This window comes from Magnolia sinica, chromosome 11, assembly GCF_029962835.1.
Source record: "Magnolia sinica isolate HGM2019 chromosome 11, MsV1, whole genome shotgun sequence".
Classification (NCBI taxonomy): Eukaryota; Viridiplantae; Streptophyta; class Magnoliopsida; order Magnoliales; family Magnoliaceae; genus Magnolia; species Magnolia sinica.
Genome location: NC_080583.1, coordinates 20,252,044 through 20,264,727, shown reverse-complemented (window position 1 = coordinate 20,264,727; position 12,684 = coordinate 20,252,044).

The following is a 12,684-nucleotide window of genomic DNA, read 5'->3' as shown; positions in this document are numbered from 1 at the left end:
TCATGAAGACAAGACTCTGTGGCCCTTCGAGCCTTCGAGAAGATTCTTAGTTAAAATAGTCTGGAATCTTCTTCGTCAGGTGGAGTCTCCTATCTCCTGGTTTAAAGTTGTGTGGCATCCCTCAGTGCCCCCCCCCCCCCCCAAAATCTCCTTATTCATTTGGAGATTGTTGAATAATGCCCTTCCAACCGACTCTCTCATACTATGCAAGGGAATCACTCTGGTCTCCAAATGCGTTTGTTGCTCGATCGCTTATCCCCTCGACCCTCAGGTTGAGACCCCCTCCCACCTTTTCATCCATGGTGAGGTGGCTTCCCAAGTGTGGAATGGAGTAGTGAACACGTTTAGTACTCCCTTTTTCACCACCTTTCCATCCATCAACGTCTTATTTGGTGGTGGACCCGGCCCTACCTCGTAAGGCCTCCTGATTCTTTTTCACTTTGCCCCTATTTTTACTATTTGGGAGATTTGGAATGTGAGGAATGGATCTAGGTTTGATGGCAGAACGCCCTCCCTTACAGTTATTGTCTCGAAAATGAAATGGTGGTTGTCGGCTATCCTCCCCCAATGTGCAAACTCTGTCCTTCCGACGCATCAGGGCAGCCACGCCGATTTTAGAGCTCGCCAATCACCTCATCCCCCCCCGTAAATTCCTTATTGTGAAATGGCTAAGACCGTGCGTGGGATTTGGAAAGCTAAATGTAGATGGTTCCTCCCTCTCAAATCTCGGCCCGACTGGGGCTGGCGGAATCTGTCGGGATCATTCGGGGCATATGCTTTTCACTTTCTCTCATGGTTATGGGGTAGCCTTCAATAACATTGCAGAGCTTCGGGCTATATACGACGGCATCAAGCGCTGCTATGATCTTGGTCTTCGAAACGTCATTATTGAGTCAGACTCCATCTGGGCTGTTCATAGTCTGCAAAATCGTTCGTCCCCCTCCTGGAAATGGACTTACTGGTTGATCAGAATTAGAGCTTTATTGGACCAGGGATCCTTTTCGCTGAATCATATTCTTCGTGAAGCCAACGGCCCAGCTGACAGTTTGGCGAAGATTGGTCGCAAACATCAATCCAACATTCTCTTCCCTAATTTCTCCTCTTTGCCCCGTCTCATCAGAGGGCAAGTTACTCTGTATAGAACGGGTTTGGGAGCCTTGCGCTCGTTTGGGTAATATTTGGGCGTCTTCCTTTAACATGGTCTGATGCTCGGGTTTTTCAATTTTTTGTTCTCTAGGGGGCAGCAGCTTCTTCATATGCCGGACCTAAGTTCGCTCTTTGCCTGCTCCTTCAGTTTACTTTGTTCTTTTGTCCTTTTTTCTCTTCCCTATTGTTGGATGTTTGATATGATAGGTGCAGCCCATTTATTTTTGTCAGGCCTACCTGAATGCCTCTTGTAAAAAAAAAAAAAAAGATCCATTGGACCAGATTTCCTAATTTAAAAGAGAGAGAGAGAGAGAGAGAGAGAGAGAGAGAGAGAGAGAGAGAGAGATAATCATCCACTTGCTTAGGTTGAATATCTGTCAACCCAAAAACTGTACCCGACAAACATCTACCGTAGGCAGGCATGGACAATCTATACTCGTCAAACATCCACCTAGATAAGCATGGGCAATCATACATCTACTTCGTGAGTTGGCTTCCATTATCATGGGCATCTAGCAACAAATCTACCAGACATAACCATCCAAAGAGATCTCCTAGGAACTCAAGGCTCGAGGTGTACATGCATTCGCAATAGATACATGTAATGTATGCTCAATGTCTATGCATCGACATGTATAGTCAACTAGATACGTCTCTCTCTGAGAGGAACAACAGATCTATGATATCAAAAAAACTTTCGAGGCATATATTATAAAGTAATGATCATAATAACATGACACTTCAATAATTACATAGCAAGTTTATCAATCATAATGATCACCATCAATCACATCATCTATTTCAATTGTACAGGTATCAAATACATTGGGATTCACTCACCTATTCATGATAGGGTCAAATCCTTTGAATAATCAGACACTTTAGAATTTATACATTGAATCCCTATCAAGATGATTTAATATATTACAATTCAATCACCTTGTCCTAACAAGTGGGGTCTACATTTTATCAAAGCAGGATAACCTATTAAATTAAAATTGGAAAACAACAGGGACTGCCGATCAATGCAGTCGATGGATCGATTCAGCACGACGACCATTGATCGATCTCCCAATTGATTGGCTATGGATCGATAATATTAAAAATTTATGGTCTTAAGTCTCTAGACAAAAATGTCCACCTTCAATCGATCAAACCTTCCCATTAATTAACAAAAATCGGTCGAATTTTAATTCAATTTAGTTACACGACGGTTTGGTCATTCTCGATCGGTGTCCTCGATCGATCGAATCTAGACCTTGATCAATCAAAATTTAACAAAAAATTTTAGTTTTGGCCGCTGGACAAAAAAAAAAAAATCGACACATTCGATCAATCGGACACTAACTTTGATCAATTGACCGGAGTAGTTAGGTTTATCTTTATTATCCATTTTTTAAAATTTCTAGGATTTCTTCCATTCTCCCTTATCTTTGACGGAATCCATTGATCCCGAAATTTGGTCCAACCGATCCAATGGTTTTTCTAATTGTCTGATTTGGAATAACTAAAGGATCACTTATATCCAAAACATCCAAAATCTATAACTACTAGTTGGAAACTATTTTTCGACATTAACTATCATTATCTTTATAATTCACAAATTGTGGTGAAAATTCCTCAGTTGAATCAGTTTAGAATTTGCAGTCCTAACATGATTCGGCTCTAGGATCCTTTAATTCAAATCTCTTAGACTAATATGACTGGATTTCTCAAAGTCAATCTTCCCAAAATTACATAATTTTGCTAAATGTTTCTTCCTTTAAAACTTTCCTATAGATTCTAACGATCAACGTAAGAGCAATCCTCCACATTCATTGGTTGGATCTAGGGTTTTTATGATAAAGAATTGTGAAAACTAAAAGAGAAATTGATAAAAACTTAACGGTGAAGGTTCCTCTTTTGTAGGGCTTCTCTCTCTTGGTTGCTATTGAGTTTACGGTTTTTTACAAAAATTTCTACAGTTTCTCTCTTTATATAGAGAAAGAACCCCGACTCTTAACAATTCTACGAGGATTTTGTGGAATTGGTATAAATAAATAAAAAATTATACAATGTTAGTAATAAATTCCCTGACATATCCTTCCATAAAGAGTGCTCCTATCACCAGGGCTAAGTGCTTCGTTTTACTAATAACCCAAAAATAAATTTATTAATTTGTTTAATTTAGTTCTCACATGGTCTAAAAAATCAAGGGCGTTACAATCTACCTCCATAAAATAAAATTTTCATCCTCAAAATTTAATATACTCAAGTCGGGTGGTATGGTTGCAAATTGGTGTGTCTAGCGCATGTACTTCTTCTATTTGCAGTTCTTGATACGTCAACGATGATAATGGGTACAACAAGATTTGTTGGTGTTGACGTGATATATAAGGTACAATTGTATAAAATCATAGTACTATGGTTTAAGTTATAATCATTGTGATTGTGATTTCTAGTGGCTATTGCTTTCTAAAGGTTGTGATTAGCAGCAATGGGTAGTTGATTTTATCTTCTGTCTCAAATTTTATTGTATGGCGGTTGGTGTGATCTTGCTACCAAGATCTTGGGAAAAACTATGGCGCTCATTATGGATATTGTAGAGACCGCATTTTTTTTAGCCCAAATAGCATAACCACCCAACAAAAGATCCCCAAATGTTAGGAGCATATAAACACCATTTTCAGCACATCATCAACCATCCGATGTCCATCTGCTCGATCAATTAGTTGTTCGACCATTAGCATTAGATACTCATCTTTACACGTTGCTTGATTTAGGTTTCTAAAGTCAATACATATTTGAAGCTAACCTTTTTCTTAATGATTGAAACTACGTTTGAGATCCATTTATCATATTTCATGGGCTTAATGAATCCTTCCTTTAACAACTGTTCGATCTCCTCTTTTATTTCCTGGGTCACCTCAGCTATCATTCGCCTAGGTAGTTGTTTGTGTGGTTGATACCCTTCCTTTATCGGTAACCTATGCTTGACTAGGTTTTGGTTTAACCCAAGGCATTTCATGGTAATCCCACACAAAACAGTCGGCAAACTCCCTGAGTAAGTCAGTGAATTTGGCCTGGACTTGTGGTTCTAAAAAACCATTGATGAAGCTCGGTTTGGGATTTTGCTCTATCCCTAGATTTAGGGCTGCACACGGGTCGGTTTGGTCCGGTTTTGGGATGAAACCGGAACCAAACCGTTCCTAATGGTTCTAGGATTTTCAGAACCGGAACTGGACCATTAGCACCTTAGAACTGAACTGGAACCAAACTATGAAAACCAGTTTGATTTTGGATCGATTCCACGGTTCTGGGCTTTTTAAAATCCAGCCTAATTGTGACCTTGCTTGATTGAATTGGCAACATCAATATATTATACTTGTACACTTAAAGCCCATATGAGTTGACAATTTTGATCATTTCAAACACTATATCATCTGATACATGTGCTCTTAACATCTCATGTATATTAAAAGCACATTTCAAAAAAAAAAAATGATTGAAATATTGGCCATAACAGCTAGTACTTGGCTCATAATGATTAAGCATTTGACTGGTATAACTTGATATAATAGGAGTTGAAATCTTGATTTAGATATTTCTATTCAGTGTGAGGGCTGCAACAAAAAAAAAAGAAGAAAAAGATGATTGATGGTTTATATCAATGGTGAGAACATTTTATAAAATGTCAATACAACCCATGATTTCAGATCCATGGTTCGGTTCTACATGCCCCTAAACCAGAACTGAACCGTATCCAACGGTTCTTGGATTTTTGAAATCGGAACCAGAACTGGTGTAGTCTAGAACAGGACCAAACTGGACTGTTTGATCGGTTCTGGTCCGATTCCACAGTTCTAACAGTTCGATGTGCACCCCTACCTAGATTTACCTCTACCAGGGGATCTTGGACTTGGGCTTGAGAATTATCTAGTTTTTCTGTTGCCCTCTTCAGATCCTTCAAATGTAAGTTGTCTTCGACTACCTCATTGGCTGGTATTATCATTTCGGCCAGGTTGGCAAAGCATTCATAGCAATATTCTTTTAAGCTCTCCCCGAGCTTGTTTATTCTGGTTGTGGACTCGGTCATCTGTCGTTGACTGATGGTGCACTTGTCATATGATCTCTTCAATAGTGTAGCATGGAACTGTTCGATAGAGTACTATAGCCTTTGGTAGATCATTCTCTGGGCATATCATAGTCGCAATATCTTACACTATGCTATCCGGATTAATTGAAGTAAATATTCCAATTGGGTGCCCATATTTATTTCTCCCAATGAAACATATTGGCCCAACTTCATCTCCAGAAACAGACCTCGACCACGTTAGATATAGCCAAGAATGGCTTATTATTGGCCAACACCAATTCAACATGATCTTGATTCTAAAAAAATATTAATTAGTGTAAGGATGACGGGATACATGAGAAAGAGTATATCCAGTCTCTCCTTAGCAAGGCATTATAATTGGATGAGGTGTCGACCATGAAGAAAGCAGCCAACACTTGGTTCCCACCATCAACTCGATAGGTAGGACATGACATGTTTTTGTTATTCTTCTAGCAAAAGTATTAACCGTGACATCGGTTGCAATTAGGTCGGCCTTGATTTTTTCCAATTTTGTCATCATTCTGATGGGGAGGATGTCGACAATTATCCCATTATCAACTATGACTATGATAAATAGACATCAATCTAAATGGACGAATATATACAACGACTTCAAGTATTGAGTCATAGTGACTACTTTCTTAGAGTATGTATGTACCTAGCTTAATGGTCATGATTGATACATCCATGGTCTCCTCCTTCAAGTAGAAGGAACCATGTTATATTCTCACTGGAGGACCAATCTCCTCCACGTTTACTACCATCTAATTAGGTTGAGATGACTTATCCTCAAACTCCATGAGAGCATGAGCACCATGTTGCAGTCCATTATGACTGGTTGCAACGATCTAAACACTATTTTAGAATTTGGACATTTTCCCCTGAGTGTTTTCAAATTATGCTGCTCTTAAGCACTCTGGACAAGAGGTACAATACTTCAAAAATTCACCATCAGAGCAACCCCTACTTCTTCAGGACTAAGTGGGGTTGCTTCCAATAATTTTTCTCTATTAGGAAACTCTTCTATCAATAGGTCTTCGTCCAAAAAGCACTTATCGCTGAGATACTTGGTCAAGCCCTCAAAATTTTTAGTATCCCTCCTGTCATTCATATTAATTTACTGGCTATTAACAACTAGATCATCCAGAGCAGGTCTCATGACCAAATCGATCGTATCACAACCAACTAATCATCCCCCGACTAGAGAATCTGCAGCATCTAGCGTGGTCACATGGCCACCAGCTAAGGATCATTCTTTATGCAGGCCAACTCCCTTTGCTTAGCAGCCCGTAGTCTTTTCCAACTCCACTTCTGAGTACAAGTCATCCCTTCAAGTACAGCTGGGAATTTGAGATGACTCACCTTCTTCAAGACCTCCTCATGGGTAGGAAGAGGTTTGACCATTCTTCATCTTAGTGATGGAGCTGGCTGAGAGTGGTCAATGTGAGATTGATACATTCTCCACTACTGATGGGAGTCCACTCTTTCGATCATTAATAAAAACTAGGGTTTGATTTGGTTAACTGGATGAAGTGACAGTTTGGTCGACTAAATTTCCCTTGAACATCAACTACACAGGTGTGGTTTGCGATGGATGTGTGATGCTACTCTTGGCCACACTTCTGCATTTGTGGTCACCTACCAAGATATGTAGCATCTCTTATCCGGTTATCATGCCACAACCTTGTGATCACAAGGCCCAAAGCCAACCTTATGTCACGGTTGAGCCAGCTTTTAAAGATTGACCGTAGCCATGTTGATCTCCAGGTTAGGTGAAAATGGATCAATGTTAATCAACATTGCTTCCTTTTCTTTCTCATTAAATTTTAGTAATCCTTGGTCAATGTTGTCATGGATGATATTCCTAAAAATTACGTAATTATTAATAGAGTGGAATGAGTTTTATGTTATTTATAGTACTATCTTTTTTAACTCCTCAACCATGGGTATTTTATAGTTAATGAAAATTTTAATGATTTTTTTTCAATATTATATCAAAGATCCTATCAACCTGAGTAATGTTGAATGTATATACCTTATGAATTTTTTGTATTATTGGCTCAGTTGCTTCTGTTCTAAACAATGCCAAACACGCAAATGGCTTCCTGGCCACTACCTCGATTGCAACTACCTCGTAATTAAGATCATAGTGGTATGTCTCAACTGACAAATTCTTTTGCACTACTCCTTCCTAAAGATTGGCTTTATATCGGGATATTTTTCATGTCAAATTGAATAAATCCACAAACTCCATCCCGATAAACCTTTTATGGAGTTTGTATTCCAAATCATCATGGTCGGGTTGTATGAACTCAGCCTCAGTCGTGACTACCTTGCATAAGCTTTTTTGATCTCTTAAACAGAGTAATATGGTTTTCAACCGATTCACCAAGCAACTATCAAAAACACGTAAGATCAGCCATAAAAATGTCATTGCCCTTGTAAAAGAATTGGGCATGGAATTTCTCCTCCATCTCCTGTCAGGTTTGGATGGAGTTTGGCAAAAAATTAAAATACAAAGTAAATGCCATTGAAGTTAAGGAATGGCTAAATAGTTGTAACTTATGATAATCACCGTTAATCAATTCACTACATTACATGATAAATTAGCCTATATGCTCTATGGTCGATTGACCAATGTCACCAGTGAAAGGCACAAAGTCTGGTCGATAATTCTTAGGCAATGAATATTGCTAATTGATCCATTCAGGATACAGTTTGCGGTATTTCAGGGTAGTAGTGCAGCCGAGAACTTGTCTATCCACTTTTTGGACCAATTGCATAACCTTATTGTGATCCACATATTGAGGTTTAGCTGTTGGTGGTGGATCGGGACTTGCCAGATATTGTCTCCCATTGTAATATTGATTCTTAGAGAAGGGATGCCACCTAGGCATTCCCTAATTTTTTTTTACATCAGGAATAAAGTTTTTGGCCTCCTGCCTGAATTCAACAAGCGGAGGCGCATTCCACATACCCTGTGTCGAAGTAGGATGCATATTTCATTGTGTGTGTGTGTGTGTGTGTGGGGGGGGGGGGGGGGGGGGGGGTGGTGTGGGGGGGGTTTCCAATACAAATGGCCTCAACATTGCGCCCTCTCGACAAGGATAGTCACCATTTGATTCAAAATCTTGGTCTAGCTGGCCACCCACTCGTTGAAGGTGTCAACTTGAATTTGCGATTATGTAGCCTGAGCTTGTAATTGCTCTGCTTGAGCCCTCCCTTGCTCCACAATATGTTGGATTTCTATCTGCATATCGCATTGCTTAACTAATATCACTTCAAGCGGATCACTCCGAGATGAAGATGCCCCATCCTGGTTCAGAGGATAAAGCATTAGGTTTGATAGAAAACTCAAGGGTTCAAGTGTTGGTTGCGCCTGTATTTTTACAAGTTGAGGCAGTCCAGAAGGTGTTGCAAGCTCATTAGCCCCAGAAGAATTTCGGGAAACTTTTCAACTCATATTTCTGAAATATATTTAAGCAATTAGAATAAAGTCACACTAATATGTTTACCAAATTAGGTGTCCCATCGGGTGTTCCAAAAATTGTCGCCTCTCAATTTCACATTTCCGTCACGTATGATATGTGCAGGCATGTTATAACCGATTATATGGCTCAATTCCCACCAAATATCTTTGACCCCAAGCACCAAGATAGTTATATATGTTAGGCTTAACTGTATATGACCGAGATTTGAGAAGATCGGTTGCCTATTCAGCCACTTGTAAGTTGTTTAAGATAATCATACAATTATCGGAGGGTATCGTCCTCCAAAAACAGGTTGCACCTTTCCTTCTGTACAAAAGGACTCTCAAATTTAATAATAAACAAAAAGAAAATACTTACAGTCGACTGCAAGGAGTAACTACAAATCACCTTTCTGAAAGAAGATTTGCTTGTATTAAAATAAAGATCATCAAGAGTATGAGCGTAGACTTGGGTTACCACTAAGGATTATTGCTACTGGATTAATGTTGCTCCAAATGGAAGATTACAATACTAGTTTCACTAAGGAATGTAAATGGTAGATTATGCTAAGAAACATACGGGATAATTGATAGGATTGATTTATTTGATTTGGTTGGTATGAGACACTTTGATATACTGAGATCCTTCATTAACCTTCATTATTTATAAATGAAACCATCTAGATGCGTCTTCCCACGTTCAACGGTTACAGCAACTGCTTCAGTAACACTCTAGTCTTCCAGACTTTTCTTTAACACTTGTCTTGGTAACCGCTTCTTGCTCGACCATGTTCCATCTTTCATTGCTCAACCACATTTTATCTTCGGATGACATGTATAACCCAACCAACTTGTATCAACCGTTATTTCCACAAAATACTCTCCAAATATTCTTGAAAATGTTATGCTTGTTGTATATTACTCGTGTCATGACAGGTGTTTTTTCCTAGTTGGCTCTTACAGTAATGGTAAAAAATAAGGTACAACAACCATAGGAACCTGTGTGAATAGGGTTATCAATGGGCCGGGTTAGGGCCGGGCCGAGCTCTATCCAAGTTCGGCTTGCAATTTTGAACTTAAGCCCAAATCCAGCCCAAGCCCGTGACAAGCTGAAATAGTCCAGCCTGAGTCTATCCCAAGACATTTACACAAAGCCCAACCTGAGTCTGCACGAGCCCAAGCCCTAAATACCTTCGTGGAGAAATGATAATTTGGTGTGCCTCATGGGTGAGAGAGAGGGAAGAGAGAGAAAATGGGGAAATTTAGGTTTAGAAAAAGACCTATCAGGCTGGGCTGGGTTTATAGGATTTTGGGGGGCTAAGCCTGAGTCCATCCGATTTACAATCAGGCTCCTGATTTAAGCCCAAGTCTGACTGTCGGGCCTGATACACCAACCCAAACTTGGCCCAATACAGGCCAAGCCCGAAGGCCCATCAGAATTACCCGGCCCATTAACAGCATAAGTACTAGTTGAACCCTTAATGTTGAAAACTCCTCGGGACTCACACAAGTTTTGGATCGGGCGGATATTTCAGTTGAACCCTGATGTTTATTTGTCATCCAACTTATTCACAAGGTCACACAGACTTGGATGAAAGGAAAAGAAAAAAACAAAAACAAAAAAACAAAAAACCAAAACAAAACAAATAACAGCTTGATCCAAAACTTCCGTGGCCCCATGAAGTTCTCAATGGTAGGCATTCAATCCTCACTTCTTTTTATGGTGTGCTCCACTTGAACTTTTGATTTATTTAATTTTTGAGCCCGTTGACTAAAATGATTTCACAAAATGAATAGGCAGTTTAGATATAATACACACGTCATGGTGGCACCCACAGAAATTTGTGATGTCATCGCACCACTGATGTCACACACCACACAATCAGCTTCCCTGGTCCGAGCTGTTTCCTGTGGTGTAGCTTACTGAGATTTCGATGTACCTGAATTCTTAGACTAACGGCCAAACGCTGGGCTGATTTTTCTAAAGAATTAAATGATGGGTGACCCATCCAAATGAGTCGCGTGGTTCAGTAATTCTAACCATTCCATTGCATTCCTTCATGGACGTGGATGGACGTGGATGTACCGTGACACAAAAATTCCTATTTTGTAAGACCCTGTCTGCCAACCTTAAGATTTTTTTTTCTTTGGATGTGGACTTATATGGTATTTTTCTTCTCAACTCTTTAACCACAGGCCACGTATCAAAAGCTTATGATTGATGCATGAATTTATTTATTTATTTATTTTTCTTAAGGCCCAATCAATCCACTGGCGCATGCAACCGATCAAATAATTTGCATTATCAAACCATGGTTTTGCTTGTGAGAACTAGCTTGTTTGGACCACTGGATTAAATGGTATGGAATTGCATTGGATGAAATTAATACTGTTATTGCACAATGATTATATGTCTGAAAATATCATAGAATTTTGTTAAAGATCAAACTCTTCCCTTGGAAAAATACAATGTATTAAATAAAGCTTTTGTTTGGTTTAGTGAACCATGATCAACCGCCCACACTTCACAACATGCCGGCCACCTTTACACACTTGCAACTTCAATGTCATGTGCAAAGGGAACATATGGATAGACAGTGTGGATAAAACACATGCACCAACATAAAGCACACTAATGTAGTGGATTTCAAAATCTACCAAAATTCATGCAGTATCTACTATGGCTCTTGGATGATATGATATTGGGATTAATCGGATTCTCTTTTTCAAATGCTGAATAGAATTTACACATAACCAAATGCAATTCCATACCATCTAATCCCACTTAATATGACGGATCAAACAAGCCCTAAAAACCACCTATTGAGTGTGCAATTCCATACCATCTAATCCCACTTAATATGACGGATCAAACAAGCCCTAAAAACCACCTATTGAGTGTTCTCCTTCTATTGCCACCAGGGTGTTTGTTGGATGAAAAAAATAAAATAATACACCTAGCCAGGGTAGGGCTGTCCGTAGGCCGGACTGGCATGTTGAGCTTTCAGACCTGGCCTGCCTTGGGCTGGGGTTGGGCTATCATATCCGAAGGAGGGCTCAGGTTTAAAATTTAAGCCCACCTTTCTATCGGGCCAGATATGGACCGCATACAACAACCACTTAGTCTGGCCCAGCTGCACATTGAGATACAAGGGCAATTTTGTAATATAAAAAATTCATTATCTTTCATTCTCTCTTCTCCAATAACCTACTCCTCCCATTTCTCATGAAATATCCATAGTCTTAACAACTTCCCAAACTTTTTTGGAAATCTTTGAGGGAAACGATCAGAGATTCCAAGCTTCTTCTTCTCCTCTCTCTTGGGCTCAGGCCCAACATAAACATGTAGGGCCAGGCTTGGGCTAGACTGCTCTAGCCCGTCACATGTCCGGAAAGGATTTGGGCTAGACTGGGCTTGAACAGAGCTTTCCTAGCCCTAATCTGGCCCATTGACACCCCTACCCCAAACTATCTAAGAGAGAAGAAAAAGAAAAGAAACTGACCCAAAATGATATCAGTGGCCATGCCACACTCATTCAAACCAGCCCTATTTATACTTCAGGCTCCTTCCAAAACCTATACAAACCAGTCCCTCTGAACTGAATCCTCAATCGGAATTGGGTTTTGAATAACCTATACGAACCATCTTGAGTTGCCAAAACCACTAGGCTGAATTCCTCTTGTTCCGTTTCATTTTGATTGAATTCCATTCCACACTGTTTGATCTAAAAATGCACCTGTCGCAGTAATGAGATAGATGGATTTCTCTATCTTCAACCTTCTGAATCACTATCTGAGGGAGGTGAGTTGCTACAGAATCACCAAATCAGGTGTGACTGCTCTGAAGGACATCTACTTTGGTAGGTAAAGAGAGATGCTCCGGGATTTGGTTGCCGCCACACGCCTTGAGAGAACCCAAATCAGACCAACAGTCATCCCATGCATTGATCCTGCCTGGCCCAAAATCCGTTTT